Source organism: Lepus europaeus, chromosome 1, assembly GCF_033115175.1.
Source record: "Lepus europaeus isolate LE1 chromosome 1, mLepTim1.pri, whole genome shotgun sequence".
Classification (NCBI taxonomy): domain Eukaryota; kingdom Metazoa; phylum Chordata; class Mammalia; order Lagomorpha; family Leporidae; genus Lepus; species Lepus europaeus.
In genome coordinates this window covers 101,703,267-101,728,080 of record NC_084827.1, presented here as the reverse complement: position 1 = coordinate 101,728,080, position 24,814 = coordinate 101,703,267, and the positions used below count along the sequence as shown (strand labels likewise).

The window sequence follows — 24,814 nt, the reverse complement described above, 5'->3', positions numbered from 1 at the left end:
AAGCTTTTTACTTCATGTAGTGAGATTTACCAGTATTCTACTTTACCATATCTGGTTATGACCATTGCTGGGAAAGCTTTTCATACTTTCCAATGATCAAGGAATTCACCTAATATTTTTTTCTGGTACTTGTATAGTTCATTATTTTATCTTTATACCTTATCTCTTTGAAATTTATTCTTGGAATGGATCCAAATTTATCTTTTAAAAAATACATATATATATATATATATATATATATATATATATATATATACCCAAGGGGCTGGCATTGTGGCATAGCAGGTTAAGCCTTTTGCCTGCAACACCAGCATCCCATACAGGCACTAGTTGGAGACTCAGCTGCTCCACTTTAGATCCAGCTCCCTGCTAATGCACCTGAGAAAGCAGTGGAAGATGGCCCAAGTGTTTGGGCCTCTGCATTCATATGGGAGACCTGGAAGAAACTCTGGGGTCCTGGCTTTGGCCTGGCCCGGCCTGGAACTCTCTCTTTCTCTCTCTCTCTCTTTCTCTTCCTCTCTCAGCCTTCTTTTATCACCTTCATCTCTTACCATTCCTTGCACTGAATATTCCTATTATACTGAATTATTTACTAATGGATGGACACCAGCTGAATGGCTCTGCATATTTACATTTAGAGTTTTTTTTTTTTTTTCACTTAGAATACCACCATCGATATCCCCAAATTCTTTGCTTGGTAAGCTCTCAGTATTTGAGATGTAATTCATATGGTATCTGTTACATAAAGCCTTTTTTCAGTCTCCCAATCAGAGTTAGTTGCCCCATCTTCTTCATTGTCACGAAATTTTATTGTTTGCATCTTTATAACATGATTTACATGAATTTCTCATCTAGGAATTTTACATTTTGAAAATCAACCAGGATGTGTTTCTCATGTTTCTCCAGCCTCTAACATAGTGCATGGCATGTAGCAAGCACTCAAATGTTTGTTCAGGGAATGAAAAGAAATAAAACTTCATCAATCTGTAGCGACTGAACCAAAACAAGATATGATAGTAGCCAGCTTGTTACAATATTAAGATCTTAGATCGGGGCCTGCACCTTGCCCAGCAGGTTAGAGTCCCAGCCTGCAGTGCCTGCATCCCTTATGGGTGCCGGTTAGAGTCCTGGCTGCTACACTTCAGATCCATTCCCTGCTAATGCACCCTGAGAAAGCAGAGGAAGATGGCCCAAGTCCTTGGGCCCCTGCACTCATGTTCAAGACCTGGAAGAAGCTCCTGGATCCTTGGCTTCGGATCAGCCCCGTTCTAGCCACTGTGGCCATTTGGGGAGTGAACCAGTAGATGAAAGACCTCTCTGTCTGTACCTCTCTCTTTCAAATAAATAAAATATATCTTGAAATTTTTTTGAGTTATTTTTCTATGTAGTCATCCCTCATAGACTTTGTACATGGCAATTCTTTATTCTTCAAGGAATCATTTATAGTATCATACTTGTAAATTAAGTATCCATCTATCTCTATAGCTACCTGTTTAAGGTCTGCCTCGATCCTAAAAACAGATGCTGTTTTACAGAAGAGGGTGGAATAATTCAGCCCATAGTGGTGGCATAATCTATCTGTGGGGCACATATGTATTATAAATAGAATAACTTGCCACTAAAATTAGAAAATATGGTTGACCATTAAATTCCTTCAAAATTCTGTATATGATGAAGTACTAAATTAGATAACCTTATAAGGAAGACCAAGTATTCTGAGAGCCATATTTTATCAATAGTAGGGAAATTCTTTGATTTTTCCTCTCAATTCTAATTATGTTGTAACCTCTGAGGTGATTAAGTGTGATAACATGAAAAAAAGGGAAGAAATCACATTAAAAATTCTAAGCATAATGTTTTAGAGAAAATAAAATACTCAGAATAATCTAGTTTAAAATTTTAATTTTTAAGCCAGTTTAAAATAATAGATTAAATTAGATAATGTGTTTAGTAATACTAAATTGTTTTAAAATGTTTCAATATAAAATTAAAACTTTTTTAGTTATATAAATATAGGAATTTATTTCAAGAATTTTAGATATCTATGTTTTTCACTATTATGTTCTCATCTAACTCCATTTTTGACAGTATCATAAAAGTAATTCCAAAACTATATAAAGAGTCCTTCATAATAATAAAATACAGTTTTCAAATGTTTTAAGAAGACATCGAGTTCAAGTTCTTCCACTTTTATCCTTTATTCCAATCTTTTGATGATGATATGGCTTATAAGTTATTCTATCATACAATCTGTGAAAATAACTGTGTTAAATGTGGCTTCAACTTGAAATTATATGTACTTGTACATACTGTTGTAAAAAATTTTGAACTAAAATCATTCAGGAGAATGGTAAGAGTTTTAATGTAAGTTAATCACTTTGATTACACATTTATCTTTTTCTGTAATTACATATATTTCCACAATTTAATGAATTTTATGTCAAATTTTCCCCCCAATGTGTTTTTTCTGTAAAAACTAGACAATGTAAACCCATTGTCTGTGAAACAAATGTGCTGTCTGTAAACTCAATATTACTTTAGAATATTACTGAAAACAAAAGTTTAGCCACCTTTTGTAGTGTATTGCTTGAAGAGCTTATGTGAGAGAGATATTCTTAGTTATTCATTTTAAGAGAACTTTTTGTGGAATCAAGACACCTTGGATCAGCCCTTTTTCCTTATCCTTTCAAAATTAAACATTTTCAGTAGTAATGCTAATTTAGGTAAGGAGTCAGTAACAGATTGTTAAAATATTAATATTATAATACTTTATATATAAAAATATCAGTGAATTCCATTGCTTACTTGCAAATATTTTAGAATGGTATTTATTTGGGTGATGGCTACTATTATAGAATAATACATGAACCTCTCTGCCTGTGACTTGGAATGCAAGTCTGAATGCTAGCATTCTTACTGATAGTTTAATCTTAGTTTCTCTTCTTGAACATTATTAGTAAATTTTGAGATTGTAGAACTGTTGACCCACTCATACATGTATAGAGCTTGGCCTCTGAGTTAATTAAATATGAGTTAATAATATATTATAAGGAAATTATTGTCCTTATTACAGTTATTAGGTAGTTACTCAAATTATAGCTTGAAAGGAATGCAGAGCATGGAAAACTCAGGATTAAATTATGCATTTGAACCTTAGGCCAGCTTTTACTGTAGAGACAGTTTCCTGCTAAAAGAGAAATTGTATGTCATTGAAATTAAATGCTTTTCTGGGGATGGAAGATTCCAGTTTTTAATGAAATTACTGAGTGTGGTGTAGTGAAATGATTAAAATCTGTATTCCGGGAATGTGTCAGGGAAAAAAATCAATAAGTGCTAGCACAGCTTTGCTGCTCAATGTGAATCGTGAGAATGAAATAAACTACTACAAAAATAATAATTAAAAACATATCAGCACATTAATTTATTTAGCATCAGTCTCCTGAGACGTCATCTTCACTAATTTTTAGCATACATTTTACTATGTAATGAGCAGCCTTCTTTTCAGATATCCCTATTAGACAGGCAGTATTTCTGCCCTTCCCCCAGTGCTCCTGCATTGCAATCATTGTACTTGCACTTATTATGTTACAAATGACCGAGGTAAGGCTGACATTCTCAGTGCATGCAAAAAGACCTAGTCTGCCAAGCTTTTTTTTTTCCTAATGAAGCAGCTTTGTGAAATCTCCCCATGTGTTAATACTAATGAAGATCCTCCAGCACAATTAAAATCACAGCCAGTGGCTGAAGAGGAAACATAAAACAATAGCATCTTTTATGATACATTCATCCACATACGTATGTGCAAAATATACATGTGATCAAATTATTTTCTTATAGCTTAATTTTTACTTGTTCTTCATCCTGAAAATTACACAATTGCTAATTATATGAACTTTGAGACTTTAATGTGTTCTGAAAAAAAACACTACCTCAATTTTTAAAAATTACATATCTATATGGGTAATAAAGTGATATAAAAGTTAGGGCTTTTTTTTTTTTTTAAAAAAAAAAGCGTGTTTAGGAAGCTGTGAAGTGAGGTGCGGGAAGGAATGGGGTGCACTTCACCTTAAGTTTAACTTGATTGGTTGCGAGATGTGGGAATGGGGGAGGGGGAAGTGGAAGGGTAGAAACAGAAAAGTTTTAAGAGATTCCAGGGACAGATAAATATCGCATGGCTGCGTGGTTTAAAGATGGAGTAGTGGGCCACCAGTCTTGTAACGTGATTTTTTTTAAAGTGTTCAGTTCCTAAATTAGTTATCTTTTTAGCCTCTCAGAAACTGAAAAAGAAAAAAAAAAAAACTATCGCGATTACTTTTTACAGTTTGTGCATACAGTTTTTAAACGACTTATTATTTTCACGTCTTTCATTTAAATTTCATTTTACCTTAGTGTTAAAACATTACATGAGTTTAGCCTGTGGATGGCCAGTACTATTTTATTCCGGGACCATGCTGCATCCTGCTTTTTATTTTGAGTCCTAACTTCCACACATTCTGGGGCATTAATTTAGTGGGTTTGTAGACCTCAACAGAATTCTAAGATTATGCACAAAAAAGTTTCGGTGGAGATGGCTGATCTACGTTCCGTAATTTCTCGTTTCCATTTTTCAAAAACGAAGTTTTCCATTCTGTTTTCTGTGCCCTCTTATTTTAAAATCAAAACAAAACATTTAAGTTTCTTAACTTTTTCCTGGGACAAGGAACGGTGCAAACTCAAAGCTACAGTATTCTTGGAAGGAAGAAGCACCCCTCCCTTGGCTCCTTTAGGAGCTGATAGGTCATTTATTATTGGAACCGAAATGGTATAAACAATTCTCTCTCTTTTTTCCCTTGTTAACAGCAACTTTCATTGTTAGAGAGAGGAGAGAGAGAGAAGCCTTGTTGGTTGACGTCACTTGGTTCATGAAGCCTTCGCCTAGAAGTGAAGCTGCTGAACAAACCTTGAGAAGAATCATCCCCTGCTTCAATCTGCTGCTGGATAGGAACTAATCAGAGGGAGAGAGGCGGAAGACGGAGCAGGAGGGCGTCCAGGGCTTTCCCGACCACAAATCTCACCTCCACTCCAACTCTCTTTATACTTTTCTTGCAGAAATTGTAGTAGAAATAAGGAGGTGGTGGGGTTTCCAAAAATCTTAACCTTCAGCCATCTGGGAAAGGCAAAAATCCCATCCACCGCAACTCTCAGTTCGAAAGTAAAGGTGAGTTAAAAATCCGCGGGCGTGAGGGGTGCGGGTGTAGACGAGAATTCCGAATGTTCCGAGGCCGGTTGAAACAGAAAAGGAGAAACTGCGCTCCTGCGAGCGGGAGGACTCCGGAGGCGCTGCCCGGACGCGCTCGCCGCGGCCGCCCGGCCGCCCCGCCGCCGCTGTTTACCCTCGCCGGTCGGTCGTCCCTTTGTTGTGCTGCCTGCGAGGCTGGGGTGACTGTCGGGGTCCCGAGTGGAGTTTGGGGGAGGAGGGCGCGGAGATGCGCGGCCCCGGGTGGGAGGCGGGGGGTGCGGTCTCAGGAGAACGTAAACTTTATTCCTGGCCGCCCGGGCGGGACCCTGGCGCAGTGGGGCCGCGGGCCGCGCCGGGCACGGGCAGCCGCGCCGCGCCACTCCGCGTCCTTTGTGCCGGCCGTCCTTCGCGGCCGCAGGGCCGGCGTCTCCTCCTCCCTACGGGCTTCCAGCGTTCAGGCCGCCGCCAACAGTTTTGCTTCTTGAAAAACCACCTCTGGCAGCGCCGCGGTCGACGTCCCTACCCCGGAACAGGCGCCGCTGCCCCGCTCCCCGGCGGGGTAGTTTCGAGATCCCCCCCCCCCCCCGCCCTCGCCTCCCGCTGCCCTTTCTGCCTCCGCCCCCTCTTCCCGCTCGGACTGACGGAGCGGCGTCGGCCACCCCTCCCCAGGTCGGGCCTCCTCGGCTCTCCGCGCGTAGCTGGAGGCTCCCGAGTTTCCTGAAAATGCGCGGCGGCGGCGGCGGCGGCGGCGGGGTGGGGGTGGGGCAGGCGGCACTGGGAAGCGGCGCGGCTGCCTGGGAAGGGCCGTGTCCGCGCGGAGGCGCCGAGCCGGCTTCCCACCGCCGTGACCGCGCGTGGGCCTCGCGCGCCGGCCTGCCCGGCCCGCCGCGCCGCGCCGGTTCCCGGCTGCGCTGCGCTGCGCCCGCCGCTCGCCCGCTCGGCCGCCTCCCCGCGAGGAGTTCCACGAACCCCAGAACTGGGAGTGGGGAAGGGCAGAAGTGTTGCAGGAGTCCGAACTGGCCCTGCTGTCCGGGAGATTTTCTCATCTTTTCTCTTTCCGTCTGCATTTATCTTTTGTGTGTCCCTTCTTTATAAAGAGAGAAGCAGCTGCAGCCCTTGGCCGAGTTGTTGAAATTTATCTCTTTGTGTATATTACAATATCCTCCATTTTTTTCCCCCTGCCCTCTAAACAACAAGCGTTTCGCCATCTTGGGCAATTTTTATTCCCAAGTCTCTGTCTCTCTCTCCATTTTTATTTTTTATTTTTCAAGAAAGGAAAGCAGCCTCTGAAAGGCAGAAAGTGCGTCTGAATATAGCTCCAAGTTTAGGCACTGTTCAGGGGGCCTAGTGACGTCATGTCAAGTTTATCGAGAAATTTTCCCCCAGAGTGAATTTTTTTTCCTCTTAATTTTGCCCTGGTTTAAAGGATCGTGCAACTTTCAGGCTAACTATGAGTTATGTGGCTTATTTTTTTGTCTTTTGCTCTCAAAATGAATTGGCAAAGTGTTCACGTTTTGTGTTTAGGTAACAGGTGGAAGATCATGTGCAAAAAAAGGTATAAACTTTTGTGTTAGTTGGTATTCACCTAGCTTTTATGTTCATTTTTTAAGATTTCAAATCTTTGCAGTGAGCATATTTCCGTTTATTTGCTCCAATCTCCCATGTGGCTTTTTAAAAATTGGTTCATATATATGTATAGGTTCAGTACTTATTTTAGATTGCCAGCTCCCTCTTGTAATTAAAATTTTTTGGGTAAATTTCTTTACCTTTTGAAAAATTTATTGGAAATACCTCTAGGTACTGGATACTTTTTAAAATACTAGCAGATAGGATTAGGTCAAAACAGTGGCAAAAATGTAGTTAGTAAATAAAAGGCAGAATTGATTTTAGAAGATAGTTTATAATCTCTTGCTATAAAGTCTTTGTCAGCCATTATGCAAAGATGCACAATAAAAACCAAGTGTTTTAATTTGCTTGTCTAAAATACTTTTTCATCTCATAAAAGTTGGGCTGGTCACATGACCCACTTAATGATACGCTGACTAGTATATAAATAAGAGGTGCTGTAAATTGAATGGGAAAGTAGAATTCTGTCTCCTGTAGTCATTTTCAGTCTGCATATTTACATCTCTTCTAACAAGGACATGAAACTGTCTGTATTTAATTTGCATTCTCTTTGTCTTGTGGATTGGGGAAAAAACGTTGACTACAATTAACTTTAAAAAAAACTAATAGAAATAGTTCTGAATACACTGAAAAGGTTTATCTAATATAGAAAGTTTCATTGTGCTGTGTTTTTATTTCTGTAGTAGTCTTCTTCGGTGTTAGCTGCTATTTATCCAGGAATTTGCTTTATATAAAATGCTATATAGAGAGCTTGAGTGAATTGAATGTCTGCCATTTATGTGAATTGTAGGTAGGTGAAAAATGTTTAAATAGTTAAAAGCACATAGAACAGATGGTTCTAAATTATACATGCAACAAAGGACTAGAAGATTTGGCAGATTATAAATGGCAAGCAACAGAGGATAAGCAGTTTAAGAAAATGGTAGTTAAGTACATTTGATGTCTCACACCTATTGTAAACACTGTACATATTATTGTCACTATGCTGCATAATCAATAATTTAGACAACAGAAAGGCACTTGTGTATTTCAGATAGGAAGAAAAGATTTAACAAGTGTTTGAAATGAATGGGTCAGTGTAAAATTATTCTAATCCTATGGTGACAAGTAAGAGTCTTTATTTTTGCAAATCAAATTGTGTGCTTTAAAAACAGGATATTATTTTTGAGAAGTGAACATGTTCATATCATGATTTGGATAGGAATAGGAGTAGGTACCAATTTTAAAATCCAGATAATAGTATCTTTACTGTTCTCACATGTTTAAACTAGTCCTGAACTGTGGCACCATTTGCTCTTTACAATACTGTGGAAAAACATTTTTAGACTGTTCATTCTTGGAACCTCATTTGTTAAAATACTGTTGGCATCGATTACTAAATACTTACTAAATGAAGAAAGGATATGTTTTAGTTTTTGAATTTTGTATATAACATTGTGGTACTGATTTTACTTGACTATAGTTTACCCTGAACTCTTAAAGTATATGTTATGTAGTTTTTGTCATTCAAGAATAATATATGAATAGTTTTCCTTAGCATTTTCAAAATATTTAGAATAACTCAAAATATCCAACTTGGTAGAAATTTGTTTTATTTTTTATAACCCATTCATTTAAAATGCAAGTAAGGACTGTAATGGAAACCTTGGAATTTTAATTCTGTTGCCCTTTCTCCGATTTCTTTGTTTGCATGTTTATTATAGAACTGCAGTGTAAAGGAGCAGATGTTTTGCCAAACATCCTGATGTGTTGCTTTTTCTTGTGGGAGTGCATAACTGTTCCTTCTGATGCATCAACTTGACAGCTGGTTGATTTCATGGAGCTGCTAAGAAGCCATTAGTGGTGTCATTGAATTGAAACAGAACAGTCACTCCCAGCTTGAACTGCAATTGTTAATGTCTTTGTTGCTACTTTTGTGTTACTATACAAGATGTAAGATATAACAGTTGCCTGAAAAGTTCAGAATTTCTGTCTCATCTTCCTGAATTAGTCAAAGTATATGTTAGAACTTGATTACCTTTGCATTTAAAGATTTCAGAAAGGGATTTTATGTTGTAATTTCTGGGTTTTTGAACTAGTCCTAGTTAGAACTACCTAAAGAAAAATATGATTTAGCACAGAGAAACTAATATGGTGATTTTGACCTTTAAATGAATTTGTATCATCAAAGTTTAATGATTTTTAGGATACCTGATTTCCTCAGGGATTAATCACATTATCTAGTTAGGTATTTTAAGAGGTTTTTGATTATATAAAATTAAATATTTTGCATCATGAGGTCTTAAAACTATTGTGCTTTGTTTTGTAGACGTTGACTCATTTGGTTTGATGTTTCTTTAAACTTTTGTTATGGGAGACAATCAGAAAAGAAATAATTTTGAGGGAAACTGGCCATTTTGTGTTTAATTTTCTTTTATAATGAGGCCCAAATGTTACTTAAAAGGTCAAACAAACTAAGAGCTAAAATATTTCGCTAGCAGCCATTTACGATTTTTAAAGGAAGTTATATTTTTATTACAATAACTTTTATTGATTTCAGCTATCATAGTTATCATACTGTTGTGCTAAAATGATGTCATCCCATCAATGCCTAAGTGTTTTCTCTTTCTGATTATTTACATGGTTTTTATTTGCTGGGAGAGGAGGTGGGAAGGAGGAAAGAGGAAGAATAAAGAATAATCCCAACAGAGAAAAACACTTTTTAAAAAAAATAATTTGCGTAAAAGACTTTAGGATGGTAAGGTTTAAGGATATAATATAATTTACTTAATACTATGAGACTTTTTCTAGTCCTGATATGTATTGATTTTTAAATTTTAGATCCTTATGTTTATTTAATCTTCAAAGAGCATAAAATTTGCAACATTTAAAATAGCTTGCCTTTTAAAAAATACTTAAATGCGAAATTGGTGATTAGAATGTTTAATTTGATTAGGTGAATCCCATTAAAAGAACTTCTTATATAATATAAATAAAATTTTAACATGATAAAACTGAGTGATTCCAGAATTATGATTTCCTAAAATCCTGTTTATGGAGACACTTCCCTTTTAAATAGGTCCTGTGTTACTGTGACTAAGCTATCTATTCAGATAATATGCTTTCTAAACTTTTTTTATATAAGTCAGACAACTCCTTTAAAAAAAAATCACTACATGAACTTAGACTGGGACTCAGTTTTTAAGAAGTGTATTTACTCATCTCATACTTGTGTCAAGGCAGATATTTATATGAACCAAATTATGGTAAACATTGAGTTGCGTATTAAATGTTAACTTTTAAATAATCTCAATGCTTAGTCTAATTTTTAGAGCTAATATAGTTTTAATTGTAGTACAGATATGCATTCTATTTATTAAGTAGGAATTTTCAGAATTGGATAGTTGTTAAAGGAAGGTAATTCTGAAAAGAAGTCATAAAAAGTTGAAACTTTGGTTCCTAAGTTTTTATATTGCATGCTAACTTTGAAATTATGCGTAATAAATAGGTTTAATTAATTTACACCTAGGTATGGAATTATAAAATATTGGCAAATATCTTTACTGAAACTAAGAAAACTAAATGAATTTATATGAGTTTTAAGTCCATTTTGAATGCTGTTTGATTTGTGGCAAGTCAGGAGTTTGAGGTGTAAAATATTTAAGTCTAAATATTTGTAAGATAAACATTGAGATTTTTTAAAATAGGCTTCTATAAAAATGTGAGGTGAAAACAGTTTTTATCCCTCAAATTTCATTTTTACTATGTAAGATAATTTTCATTTATTTTTTAAAATTAATGCCTTTCAAATGGCTTTTAAGCTATTTAAAATATAATTTTGCTTGACTTTTGAATGCCTTTCCTGAAAAAAATTATTGAGTATCCAGGATCATAATGATGAAAATAAGAAACTTTACTAATTTTGTGTGTACATGTGTATGTGAGAAAAAGGAGCATTTGGCTTGAAGACAGTTATTACATTGGTACTTAAACGATGTGTGGATATAATTGTGTGTTTTTCCTGTTTTCTACTCTTTACACTTTTCCACAAACATGCACTCATTAATCAAAGACGGTGCACTCCTGCTGAGGGCAGAGAGGTTCATCAAATTGGCAGTCAGTTTGGTGTAAAGAACGGTGTACTGAAGCTCTTAACTCGCTGGGACATAAATAAATCTAAGGTCTTTGTATGCAAACCCTGGAGGTTAATACTGTATAATTCAATGTCCTGTCTTTGTTTTTATGATTGATGTTTTTAAATGTTTCAAGCTTGGTGCAAGTCTTCTAGTAGGTCAGGTCTGACAATCTGATTGGCTCTAGTAAGAAAGCATTAGGTTGTCAGAAGGACTTTGAGTATGCTGCAGAGATTTTTATTTTTTTCTTCCTACAAGATCATTGTCATATTGCCTGAGCTGTTATAGGAATGTACCAATGATTGACATTCCCTGCTGTGATAATGGACCTAGTGCATGAAATGCCAATAGTTTGGTCCTATTTGTTCGGAAGCTTACTGCTATTTGTATCCTTAACAGAGCTAACATGTAGAACAAGCAAAACTACTGGGATTTCTCTGTAGAAATAGTGCTGGGATTTGGCTTTAACATGAATTGGTTGCATATTCATAATTTAAGAACAGCTGGTTACAGCATGCACATAGTCATTTGCAAGCTATTATAAACCATTCCACTCACACATGGAGCCTGTGCTTGGTGAAAAAAAAAATTTTTTTTTTATTGATCTACCTGCATTTAAAATCTGGTCACTGCTGCTACAGAAGCTCTTCATTTTAGCTGTGTTTGCAACACAGAATAGCTTCAATTTTAAATATTTAATTTAAACTAAATGCTGTATAAAATGAAGCTCTGAAGGAAGCAAGTTTAAGAGGTCATGTCTTACCTCTCATATACTTAATCTTGGCTCAAAGTAAACAATCAAACTTAGATTTCACAAGTATTGCAGTTTTTGGAAAATAATGCTTTATGATTATTTTCTGTAGAATTAATAACTAAATTATCTCTGATCAAAAATGTTATTGTTTTCTTTTGTTATATATAGTTTTAGAAAGCAACAATATAGGAAATTAACAATAGATTGTGATTAATTAGCCTGTAAAAACAGTGTCATCTAATATGTATAAGAGTAATAATACTTTTAGCATTAGTGGTATAAAAATAGATAGAAAGGGAAATTGATAAGATTCTATGATTGGATTACAACGATGCTAATCCTAAAACTATAAAGCTGCCCTAATTTTTGGAAGGAATCTAATGAGTCTCTTCTGCTTTTTGAGTGACTTCTGGAATAGTAAGTGTAACTGTGCTCTTGCGGTATCTGAATGGTAGGTCAGTCCAGCTGTAAAAATTTCCTCATGTTATCAGTGGAGCTTTTCAGGAGAAAACCTCTGAATCTTAAGCTTTCAATGAGAAGAGAAGGAAAAGAAAATGTCAAATACTGTATTTCAGATACCACTTTAGGAATCACAGGGAACTATGCCTTGATTTGTGTATGTTTAAAGTAAGCAAATACCTCAGTGATTTATAATGATACAGTTATACCAAGCTGTCCACACAACATGGTATTAGGTTCACATGTGCACACTGTGTTTGTCCCTGCACTAGATGATGAAGTAGCTCTCAACACTTCAAGGTTGAGTACCAGTCCAAAGAGTGCATTTTACTCTTTCTTTGCTTCACAAATGACTGGATATGTTGGTAATATAACAAAATATATGGCCAAATTTAATCTAGCTGATAGTAGGCTGTACTTTTTTTTCTAAATAATAAATTCAAAGGTTATTAAAGGACGATGTGTTACATTTTAGTTTTGAGTTACATGGGATCATAGCTTTATATATTACAGATAACTTACCATTATTAGAGGTTACATTAGTCATTTTATGAATTATTCTATGTCCTTTTTGCACTCCCTTTTGACTATTGTCCTTTTTGTTATTTCCTTGCTGTTTAGCATCTCATCACAGAATAAGCAGAAGAAGTAAAAAGAAGGAAAATCTAAATAAGTCTGTTTTTCTCTTCCTTTCCCTTTATTGATAGATCAGATGGAGAGAAGTTCATAATTTTTTGAAAAGCTATAATAAAGGTTTGGGATCCTGCTTGTCAACCTTTCCTAGTTATGTTTAAAACAGTTATATTTGGAAAAGAGGAAAGATGAATTATTGAACATAATTTTTAATAGTAACTCAGCAAGACAAAATTTAACAGTTGCTTGAAAAATGGATTGACTCAATACACTAACTACAAGAGAATCACAGGTGTTTGATTCACTTTTATTTTTTTATGGGACAGCTATCTAAGTTTATTTTGAATGCTTTATCTAAATGTCCTTTTAGAGCTATGTATGAAAGTTAGTGAAAATTCAGAATATCAGATAGCTTCAGGTAGCATCATTGAACTAGATCAAGAAGAATGAGTAAACTTTGAATGTTCAGAGATAGGAAAGGAAAGAACCAATGGAAGAAGGAGAGCATGAACCCCCAACCCCTACCCTGGCCCATAAAACACATACATTACAGCTACTCCATTGGGTTTCTGAGGGTATTCTGCAGTCCTTTTTATATTTTTTTAAGATTTATTTTTATTTATTTGAAAGAGTTAGAGGCAGAGAGAGAGAGAGAGAGAAAGAGAGAGAGAGAGGTCTTCCATCCGATGGTTCACTCCCCAAATGGGTACAATGGCCGGAGCTGAGCCGATCCAAAGCCTGGAGCCAGGGGCTTCTTCCAGGTCTCCCATGCAGGTGCAGGGGCCCAAGGACTTGGGCCATCTTCCACTGCTTTCCCAGGCTATAGCAGAAAACTGGATCAGAAGTGGAGCAGCTGGGACTTTAACCAGCGCCCATATGAGATGCCAGCACTGCAGGTGGCAGCTTTGCCTGCTATGCCACAGCGCCATCCCCTCTGCAGTCTTTTTGAAATCCCTTCAATGCATACCCCTTCATAGGACCCTTCTTTTCTTCCATTGCTTTCAAAACTGGCTTTCTGTGAAGATGGGCTGTAATCAATTTCAGATCATTCTTCGATGATAGATGTGTTTGTGAAGGCCAGATTTAAACTGAAGAAACTGCCCTTTCTGGTCAGAGGTATTCAAATCTCTTTTGTTTGAAATTAACCAGAACTCCTCCCTCCCTTCTGCTCGATTCTTTTACTGTGCTTCTGTGAAGGACTTTTCTTGTAATTTAACCCATGATCTTTCATAGCTGTGAAGATTAGTGACCCTGCAGCTGAGCAAATATCACTTCTGTGTCCCTTTCCCCAATTTATTGGCAAGGATCTAGTTTTCTAAGTAGATTTGATGGTGTTGACTCAAACATATATGTTTTTTAATTTAGTTCTGTTGCATAATTGGGGAATACAAGCAAATTGGCTGGACTACCATTAATAAGCATATCCATTAAGGAAAAAGTAAATAAACACACAGCCTTTATTTTCTTTTTTGTGACTTTTTTTGAAAAATAGAGTTATAGAGAGAGAATGAGAAAGAGGGAGGGAGGGAGAGAGAGAGAGAGAGAGACAGAGAGAGAGAGAGCACATTTCAGCTTCCATCCAGTGGTTCACTTCTCAAAGGGCTGCAACGGTCTGGGCTGGGTGAGGCTGAAGCCAGAAGCCAGGAGCTTTATCCAGGTCTCTTACACTGGTATCAGGGGCCCCAGCACTTGGGCCATCTTCCACTGCTTTCCAAGGCCATAGCAGAGAGCTGGATCAGAAGTGGAGCAGCTGGGGCTCAAACAAGTGCCCATATGAGATGCCAGTGCTGTAGGTGGTGGCTTAACCCATTGTACCACAGCACCAGCTCCCCTTTTTTAGTTTTTGAAATAACATTTTAGATTTATATTACAGTAAAAAGGCTTAATACTTCACACAATAAAAAAATTAGCAAGTAAAAACCAAAAAGACTCTAGTGGGAATATAGACATAATTGAATAGAAAAATGACCATTTCACCCATATACAGTAAATTTTAAAGTAACCACAAATCAGTAAAACTATGGTAATATAACATTCTTAACCATTGGTTTGAAAAAGGTATAAGACTTAAGTTTCACAAAACTGTATTTGCAGGAATACTGATAGACACAGGCATTTCTTTCTTCCTGTTTTTTTTTTTTTTTTAATTTTAGCTCTTAATATAAGGGATTTGTCTTTGTGTTGGCATATTTCATTCTACCTCATGTCCTCCAGTTGCAGAAAATGTCTTTTTACGTAATTTTTTGGTGAAGGACAGTAAGTTTCAGTGGTTAGGCTTTTTCTAATTTCGTTACTACTGCCTAATAATAGTGACACTTATTATCACTACATAATAATAAAATTTGTTTCATTTTCTTTATTTGCAGTATCATAATGAACATTTACTTTCACAAGACTTACCATCAGAAAAACTGAGCACTTTTACATAATCATTTCTTCCCTTTACAAGGAGAGTTTTGAGGTAAATTAAAGGTATAAAGGGGTGAAATAAAAGGCTGTGCAGTGTATTAAGTTTAGAGAGAAGGCATACTTACTATTTTCTGGTTTTCGTGATGATATGGTTGTTGAAACATATGTCTGATCTTCCATGGGAAAAGCGTTACTGCTACCTTAAACTATTGACATAAGAAACAGCTGAAAAAATCAGGAGCAGCTTGTAAGTTATAGGATGACATTTTCTCCCTGTCTGGGTTGTTAGTTCAGCATACTGAAAGAAATAGGGTCTGCAACACAACACTAAGTGATAGAGCTTGTGGGTCAGATTTCTTCATTTTCAAAGAGGAGTTACTGAATAGCTTAAGAAAGTTGTTAGAGTGTGGGCAGTAGCAACAACAACAAAAAAAGAGGATTTTTATTTATTTTATAATGTATTATATTCATTTTATTTATGTTTATTTTATTTCAAAGGCAGAGAGAAGAGAGATCTGCCATCTTTGGTTCGCTATCTATATGTCCATAACAGCCAGAGTTGGGCCATGCTGAAGCCAGGAGCCCTGAGCCCCATTAGCGTCTCCCCTTTGGGTGGCAGAGAACCAAGTACTTTAGCCATCATATGTTACCTCCCAGGACGTGCATTAGGAGCTCACAGGCAGAGCCAGGACTCAACCAGATATTCCAAGAGGCATTTGAATTACTGTGTGAAAAGTTTGCCGCTAAAGAGGACTTAAATTTTAAATGCGGTTCAGAATGTAGACCTGGATTGAGTTTCTGGCTCCTGGCTTCAGTCTGGTCCAAACCTGGCTGTAGTGGGCATTTGAGAAGTGAACCAGTATTCACAGAAAACTCTCTCTGTCACTGTATCATTGCCATTCAAATAAAATGAAAATAAATAAAGTTTTAAAAAAGAATGGAGCCTTTGTAATTTGGTTGAGTGTGGAGATTTTGTCCGTGGTTGGCCTCAGTATCTTAGCATTGAATTTCTGTGCATTATCACTAATAGTTTCAGCAACTTGTTGGGGAAATAAATCTTCCCTGTACTCATACCTTGGAGGTTTGAAGTAGAACATTGAAGGGTTAGGGAAGGGCAGTGCAAACAGTAAACAGTTGGTCAAGGAAGAGAATAACTTTGGACAGTTGGGGAAAAGCTCTGTTTACCCTTCCCCCTCCAGAAAGCCTGGCCTTAGGTGTACTTGCCAAAACTCACAAAAGAGAAGTGTTTTAGAGAATGTGTAAATGTTTTTGTACTGTGTGTGAAATGGGAGGATAGGAGCGAGGTATGCTCAAGGGACAAAAAAGCTACATAGAATGTGAACAGAATTTCACTATTTTTTAAATGAAGTGTTCCGTGACATGGTATCTTGAATTTCACCATTTTAAATTTAATAAGACTGTAAGATAACACCTTTTGTTATACAGGTCATTTTTTGCAACTTTTTTTTCAAATATTTTATCCTTTCCTGGTAGCATTTAATGTATTGCAATACAAGTCCAGCAGGTGCCAACTAAATGAATTACATATACCTGGGTAAAAGTGTGCATTTGTTTTTGTGTTTGTAATCTCAGCACTTCATAAGTGAGCTAAAAATAATTCTACAGTTACCCATAGAAACAAACAAAAAAATCACTTACCAGTTCCTCATGTTTAGTTCTGTAATAATGTGCTAAGAGTCCCTTATTAGCCCCAGTGGTAATTAATTAAATAAATTGATCATTAAATTGAGAGCAAGAATCAGGTCAGCATCTATTTCCTAATAATGAGAAACAATCCAGGGTGCTCAGAAGTAAAATATGTGGCTCACGTGCTGCAGGAAATCACACTTTACTTAGGAGGGAAAGATGTACATGAATTTCATCTTTTGTGAATTTTACTCATAGAAATACAATTATTTATATCAGGAAAAACAAACAACCTAGGTGTGGGGAAAGGAAAGCAGTTTCAAAAACGCTCAGTAAACTTAAGCTCCAGGCAGTATGAAAGAATTGGACAATAAAAGAGGACCACAAAGTACTGCCTCAAATGGGCCACTTTGGCAAGTGGGTAAATTGGAACTGAAAACAATTGAGACTCAGCAGATGCAGAAGGGAGTCTTCTTGGAGCTTCCCTTATCTGACTAAAAGCAGAAACTTCTGAGAAGTGACACCTGTCACAAAGCCCCTCTAAGGGGTGTTTATGGTCATAAACAGAAGGGCAGGCTGTCTTCCATGTGTTTCCTGACACTATGGAGGGAGGGTAAATCAGAAAGTTCGTGGAAAATGAAATTAAAAATACAGATTTACTTTAGTCTGGATTTAAAAAAGAATTCACGTGTAAGTTTTTTTATAACATATTTTTGATTTATTCTGAAAGATTATTATATTTTTAAACCCAAACAAAGCCCTATTTTTAATTCTTTTTTCATGAATTTTCTGAAGAACTTTCTCCTTGACATCCAGAGTCCCTTTTTCCTTTCTCTAGTCATTTCTCTACAACTTACCATCCATTCTTAAAATAGTTTATAAGCTTCTGAGGCTAACAGCTTCTTTGGGTTTCCACATAAAAATGTTAACATCAGGTGTGGGTGTTGTGGCACAGTGGTTAAGCTGCCGCTTGGACACCTACATCCCATATCAGAGTGCCTAGGTTTGAGTCTTGCCTTCACTTCATATCCATCTTCCTGCTAATTGATGCACACAACTGGAGGCTGCAGATGATGTCTCCAGCACTTGGTTCTGTGCTACCCTTGTGAGAGGCCCAGGTGGCAATCCTAGTTCCTGGTTTCAGCTCAGCTCAGCCCTTTGCTATTGCAGGCATTTGGGCAGTGAACCAGCAGGTAGAACACCCCCCATTCCCCCCTACTGTTTCTCTCCACCTTTTAAAAGTCAATCAATCAATAAATAGGGGCTGGCATTTGTGGCACAGTGGGTTAGGCCACCACTTGAATGAAACCATCCCATAAGAGCACAGATTCTAATCCTGGCTGCTCTGCTTCTGATCCAGCTGCCTGCTAATGCCCCTGGGCAGCAGTGGAAGATGGTCTTGGTCACCTAGCACTCACTTTATAGATATGGTTGGAGTTTCAGGTTCCTGGCTTCAGCCTGGCCCAGCCTTGATCATTGCCATTTGGGGAGTGAACCAGTAAATTTCTCTCCCTCTCCTTCTGTCTCTACCCCTGTAACTCTGCTTTTCAAATAAGTAAAAATCTTTTAAAAAATAAATTTTTAAAAATTATTAGCATTAATGAAATATATTGTTTTCTGCTAATCTGTCAGTTTAATTTGTAAACCCCCAAGTCGTTAATTTTGAGAGATTATATAAAATTTTTTTTCTTATTTGTAGTTTTTCTATAGTTCACCTCATAGCATGAGTATCTTATACTAAGTGTGACACTCAAGACTCAATTTAAATGTCTTTATTTTGAAATACACACACACACACACTCCTAAATGCAAGCCAGCAAAGGGTATCTGGACCTCAACTACAGAAATGATGTATGTTTCAATACTGACAGTGAAACTGGCTATGTTGGATTGAGAAATAGTATTTTGATACCAAGTATGGTACCTTGTCAAATATAATGCGAATTGCTATATTTCAATACAACTTGCCTATTGAAACTTACTCCCCCACTCCCACCCCAATGAGGTGAACCTCTTCTGTATATGAAGGGAATAGGATTCAACAGTTTACATATTTAAATATTACTATTGCTATCCAAAATTTTTTTCTTAATTAGTTTACAATTAAAGCATCCGAAGAGATAGTGGAACTTCAGTTGGGACTTGAAAGAAGTAGGTATTAGAGTTTAGCAACCTATACAAAGGAGATGATATAGGAAAACCTACCTTAACTACAATTTATTTGATAATAGTGAGAAGGGGCAAGTGTTTAGCCTAGCATTTAAGAAGGCCACATCCTGCATTATAGATCCTGGGTTCAAGTCCCTGCCCTGCTGTAGATACTAACACACACCCTGGGAGGCAGCATGTGATGGCTCCAGTCCAGTCGTTGAGTCCCTGCCACCCACATTGAAGATGCAGATTGAATTCCCAGCTCCTGTCCGCTGTTGAATAATGAATTAGAAGATGGATACATTCTTTGTCTCTCTCTTTGATAATCAAGTAAAATAAAGAAAGATACATATGGGCCGGCGCCGCAGCTCACTAGGCTAATCCTCCGACTTGCGGAGCCGGCACACCGGGTTCTAGTCCCGGTTGGGGCGCCGGATTCTGTCCCGGTTGCCCCTCTTCCAGGCCAGCTCTCTGCTATGGCCCGGGAAGGCAGTGGAGGATGGCCCAAGTCCTTGGGCCCTGCACCTGCATGGGAGACCAGGAGAAGCACCTGGCTCCTGGCTTCGGATCAGCGAGATGCGCCGTCCGCAGCGGCCATTGGAGGGTGAACCAATGGCAAAGGAAGACCTTCCTCTCTGTCTCTCTCTCTCACTATCCACTCTGCCTGTCAAAAAAAAAAAAAAAAAAAAAAAAAAGAAAGATACATATGGAAGAAATCTGTTGAATGTATAAAAAGAGATTATTAAAAGAAAGACCAGTGATTTATTCAGTAAATTCCAACATCAGGTGGAGGTAACTAGTCTGAAAGCAAAGTGAATGGATAGAGGGATAAATATGAGGGGCATAATAATTTAAAGGAATGGGTTTGGGCAGCTTTGGGAAGTAGAAAATTTTGTTACCTGACATTTCAATATAGTTCATGTAATCATCATAATAATTTGAAGTAGTTGAACACTTAACCCCTCTTTTCAGGTTATTTGAGAACAGACCAGTTGGCTGTGGCTTACCGCTTACTAAAGGTTTGATATTCTTTCTAACACATCATACAGTGTCACGGTGAGTTAGCTTAAGGCAAACCCTTGTGTTTTTTAAGTCCTCTACTTTTCTGCTGGTATATAACATTATATGAATGACAGAGTATATAGATGAATAATCGCACGAAAGTAACCTAATCTTTTTCATTTGCATTTGTTTATTGTTGTGTATGTTTATGTGTTTACATTATTCCCAAATGCTAGTTTCTGAAAATTGGTGGGTAAGGCAGTGTTTTATTAAAAATATTGCAGACATATCATACTTGTGTGTATGTATCCTTGAATATAGCCTTTCATGATTTGGTGATTTTTCGTATGATGTTCCATGGCTGCAATTGTTGTTCCTATTTTTTCTTCAGTGATTATGCTTTCCTTTAAGATACCTACCTGAAGAGTTGCTTTTGTGAAATTTTCCCAATTTTCTATCTGCTCAAAGGGTTATCTGATTCTTTTCTTGTGCCCCAACGGTCTGGTAGCTGGTGGTAGCATATATGGTTGTGTGTATCTCCCTCCTTCCCTTCTTACCTTCTACTTACTCAATATTTTTATGGACAATGCTTTTATTTGTTTGATTTTTTTTGTTTCTTTTTTTTTATTTATTTAATGAATATAAATTTCCAAAGTACAGCTTATGGATTACAATGGCTTCCCCCCCATAACTTCCCTCCCACCCACAACCCTCCCCTTTCCCACTCGCTCTCCCCTTCCATTCACATCAAGATTCATTTTCAATTCTCTTTATATACATAAAATCAGTTTAGTATATATAAAGATTTCGAGTTGTTTGATTTTTTTTTAGGATTTATTTATTTAAAAGGTAGAGCAACAGAGAGGGAGAGTCATACAGAGATCTTCTATCCAAATAGAGTGATATCCAAATTTCACTCTCCAAATGCCTACAACAGCCAGGGCTGGGCCAAGCTGAAGCCAGGAACAAGGGACTCCATTCAGGTTTTTTTATTTATTTATTTATTTTTTGCTTTTTATTTTTTATTTTTTTGACAGGCAGAGTGGACAGTTGTTGCAGTTGATTTCTCAACAATGTTGCAGTGGATTCATTTCTGAGAGCAGAAATGTGGTGGGGACAAGAGGTGCGGAGTCACCACACAGACCCTGGGAGTTGGGTGAAAGGGGGCTTGAGGCAAGCAGCCCGCAGACTCATTTATTTCAGTTGGTACAACATCTTATATAGCCAAGACCAGCCAATCTGGTCAAGGGGTGGTCTATGCCCCAACCAATCACAGCCTGTTGCCAGGCAGTTTCCAAAGCCATCCAATCACAGCCTGTTGCCTGGCAGGCTCCGTTGCCAGGTGGGTTTCAAAGCCATTCCTGAGTAACTGACGTTCGCTTGCCAGCGGCCACCTTGGCATGGCCTTTTCATCCCACCACATTTCCCCCTTTTCATTTATTTTTGAGCAATGGGAGGCATGATTCTTGGCCATACCATTGTTGACCCTGTTTCCATGTAGTCTCCGTACGCAGCTGTGCCTGTCTTAGGTTGTCCCCCAGGGGATCTTACCCGTCATTGACTAACCAGCGCTCAAATCGAGAGACCACAGGGTTGCTTGCTAAGATAGGGGCAGGAATGAGGAATAATGGTTATCAGGAATGGCATAACCGCACACAGGCTGTGGGCCGTTTAAGTGGCTGACCAGAGTTAGTGGGGTACAAAACAGTAACAGATATGGCTATGGGCAGTTTCTCAGGGTAGGATAACAGGGCAGGTGCATCTGCTAACAAGGCAGATTCTCAGTCTTGTTCAGCTGATTCTGGTTGACTGTCAGTTGCAGGCTTGATGTTTCTGGCTGGTGCCCAAATGGGCTGTTCCACATTCTCTGGAAAGACACAAGCATATCCTCAACCCTTGGTTAGCAGAGGGTGTGGTCCTTTCCGTTCTCCTGTCAGGGGGCCTTTCCACCTAACCATAGGGGCTTGGGTCTGGGATGGAAAGGATCCCCAGTGTTTATAAGCTGGGCTTATCCCTTGGGAATCAAAAGTAAGAAAATTGATAGTGAAAAGGACCTCAGTCAAAGCAAGCTGTGGGTCTAAGGGCATATGATTGTTTTTTTGTCTTGTAAGAGATCTTTAATCGTCCTATGAGTTCTATCAATGATTGCCTGTCCCTGTGGGTTGTATGGGATACCTGTGGCAGACTGTATGTTCCAAGATTTCAGGAAGGAATTAAATTCCTGTGATGTATACTCTGGCCTGTTATCAGTCTTTATGGTCCAGGGGACACCAAGGACCAGCATGGCTGATTTAACTGCCTTTATCACATTAGTAGCCTTTTTTCCAGATTGGGCTATTGCAAATACAGCCTTTGAATAAGTATCTACCACCACATGGACAAACTTAAGTTTACCAAAGGAGTTAATGTGAGTGACGTCCACTTGCCATAGCTTATTAGGAACAAGGCCTCGCGGTTTCACTCCTGCTTGTTGCAGTGGGCCTAACGGAGCGAGGGGTGCACAATTCTTGCAAGAGTGCACTAGATGTTTGCATTGGCTCATTGTTAGCTCTGGGAAAAACAATTTTATGTTGCTTGCTGACATATGAAATTTTTGGTGTAAAATACGGGCTTGTTCTAAGTGTCCAGTGGAAGCCATGTTGCAGGATATAAGACGATCAACCTTTCTGTTGCTTTGGAAAATAAAGCCAGGTAACCCAGTATGTGATCTTACGTGTGAGATATACCATGGGTATTTTCTGTTCTCAGTTAGCTCTTTAAGTGTTGTGAACATCTGGTCAATTGGCTTATTGGTCGGGTTAAAGACTGCAAAAGGGATTGTCTTTGCTAACTGTACTGAGTATTTGCTGTCTGAAAATATATTTACCGGTCCATTTTGGCTAAGGAGTAGAACCTTGACTATTGCTCTTATTTCTCCCAACTGTACTGATGCCCCTTGGGGTTCTACATGGATCTTTTTCTATTAAAGATTTGATCACTATTCCAAACAGTGACTTGTTGGCATCTGTAAATGCACATGGTGCCATGGGTATAGGTTGATTAGCAGGGAAAGCATGTTTTGGATAGTCTATTTCTAAGGTTTGTAGTGTCTGGAGTAGCCTGTCCACTGGCAGGTGATTGTCAACCTGTCCTGGGAAATTTATCATTAAAGTTTGAAAGAGCGTGCTATTCTGCATCAGTGTCGACAGTTCTAATTGTGATAGTGGTAGAACCACTATGCCTGGCTCTGTGTTAAATATCTTATTGGTATACTATCTTAATTTAAGTCCCATCATAAGGATGGCATCTACTTTGTTTACTATTTTAGGACAATCGCTCCAGGCTATCGCTCCAGGCTATGTCTTCATTACGGACTGGGGCAATTGCTGCTTTTGCCTCTTTGGTAGCACCTTCCCAAGCTAATTGTTTGACCAAATTGTCTTGATCGGGGCCAGGCAGTAATCTTTTCTCTACAGCCCGCAAGACTCTGGCAAGGAAATCGGGGAACCATTTGCCTGGGCCTTGAACTAGATTTCTAAAGAGCTGACTTTAATTAGGAGGATTTATATTTTTTAAGGCTTTAAGTGCCAAATCTCTGACCTGATCAAAATAGGCAACTACTATGAATGCGGGCCTGTTCATGAGGATATCTGTAGGTGCCACGGCTTGTAAGCATATCAAAGGTTACTGCTATTCCATAGGCAGCATTATTCCTTGCCACAGTTTCAGCCTCTTCCTGATAGGAGGCTTTCCACTGTAAAAACTGTGGTCTTGAAAAACATGCTTTGAGCAGTGCAACCCAGTCAAAATGAGTTTGAAGGTTTGCTGCCCATTGTTTAAGCACTTGTTCAAAGTAGGGAGAGTCAGGACCTGACTCTTGAGAAGCCTTTTTTAGCATAGTAAGGTCATTTACAGGTGTTAGAATCCAGGGCCTGAATTCTGCATCCACTCCTACATTAACAGCAAATGTGCAGGTGGGATGGGGTCTAGCGGCTGCCCTAAGAGCTTGGCGTGTCCGAGTATTGCCACAAATGTGGGATCCTCACTGGGTGCGGATGGGATGACTTCGCACGAGTTATTGTCTCGAGGTCCTCTAAGTTCATCCCATGGGTATGTAGGGGGTGGCTGACTATGCATTGCTACCTCGTTTGCTACATTGTCATTTTCACTGTCAGAGCTCTCTCTCTCTAAGTCATCAACTGTTGTCTGTGATAGGGACCTGGAGTGTCAGGCCCTTATCACTCACAGATTCATTATGTTTGGTAATCTGCACAGAATTCTGAGAGAGGGGTATCTTTCCCTTGTTTGAGTGCTTAAGAGTGGCACGACACGCCAACTCTAGCCAAAGGAAAGACACGCACAGCACTGCTACCATAACAAAGCAAATTCTTAGCACCTCGGCTGTTGATGGCATTTTGCAGGAGGTTTCTCTACGTTAGACAAACAGATAGTGGTGTATTAGATCGTAAGTATATCCTGTGCTTAGTGGGGGACTTTGTTGATTCGTTAGGTCAAGGCCGTATGCCCACATGGTGTCTCCGGAGCGTCACCTCTCTCGAGTGAGGGAAGATGACTTGGTTCCGAATTCTGGGATGATCATTCCCTTATGTGAATTCACTGGGCGAACCGAAAGTAAAAGGAGGAGCCAAGAAGCGACGTACGCTTCTGGGCAGTGCGTGCCTAACCTGGGGTCACTTAGACTGAGGACAAGGACAAGGAAAGGGGCATAGGAGGGAGTTCTGTGCTCACCCTCACAGAACCAAACAGCACACAAAACATCAAGAGGCCTTCTTGCCGAAATCCAGGGGGACCTCGCCGACACCC

The 24,814-nt window shown here is 38.5% G+C and overlaps 1 protein-coding gene across 19 annotated transcripts in view; it reads left to right on the top strand.

The window, feature by feature from the left end:
• The window catches only part of BAZ2B (bromodomain adjacent to zinc finger domain 2B), a 449,666-nt gene that overhangs the window by 122,795 nt on the left and 302,057 nt on the right, over nucleotides 1-24,814 (top strand). For 18 of the 19 annotated variants that reach the window (XM_062187182.1, XM_062187176.1, XM_062187160.1 and 15 more), the window contains exon 3: nucleotides 4,840-5,197. The gene's annotated coding sequence lies outside the window, so the exon portion shown is untranslated. Of the gene's footprint in view, nucleotides 1-4,565; nucleotides 5,198-24,814 lie in introns of those variants that run through there. The other variant, XM_062187126.1, reaches the window with a different exon arrangement.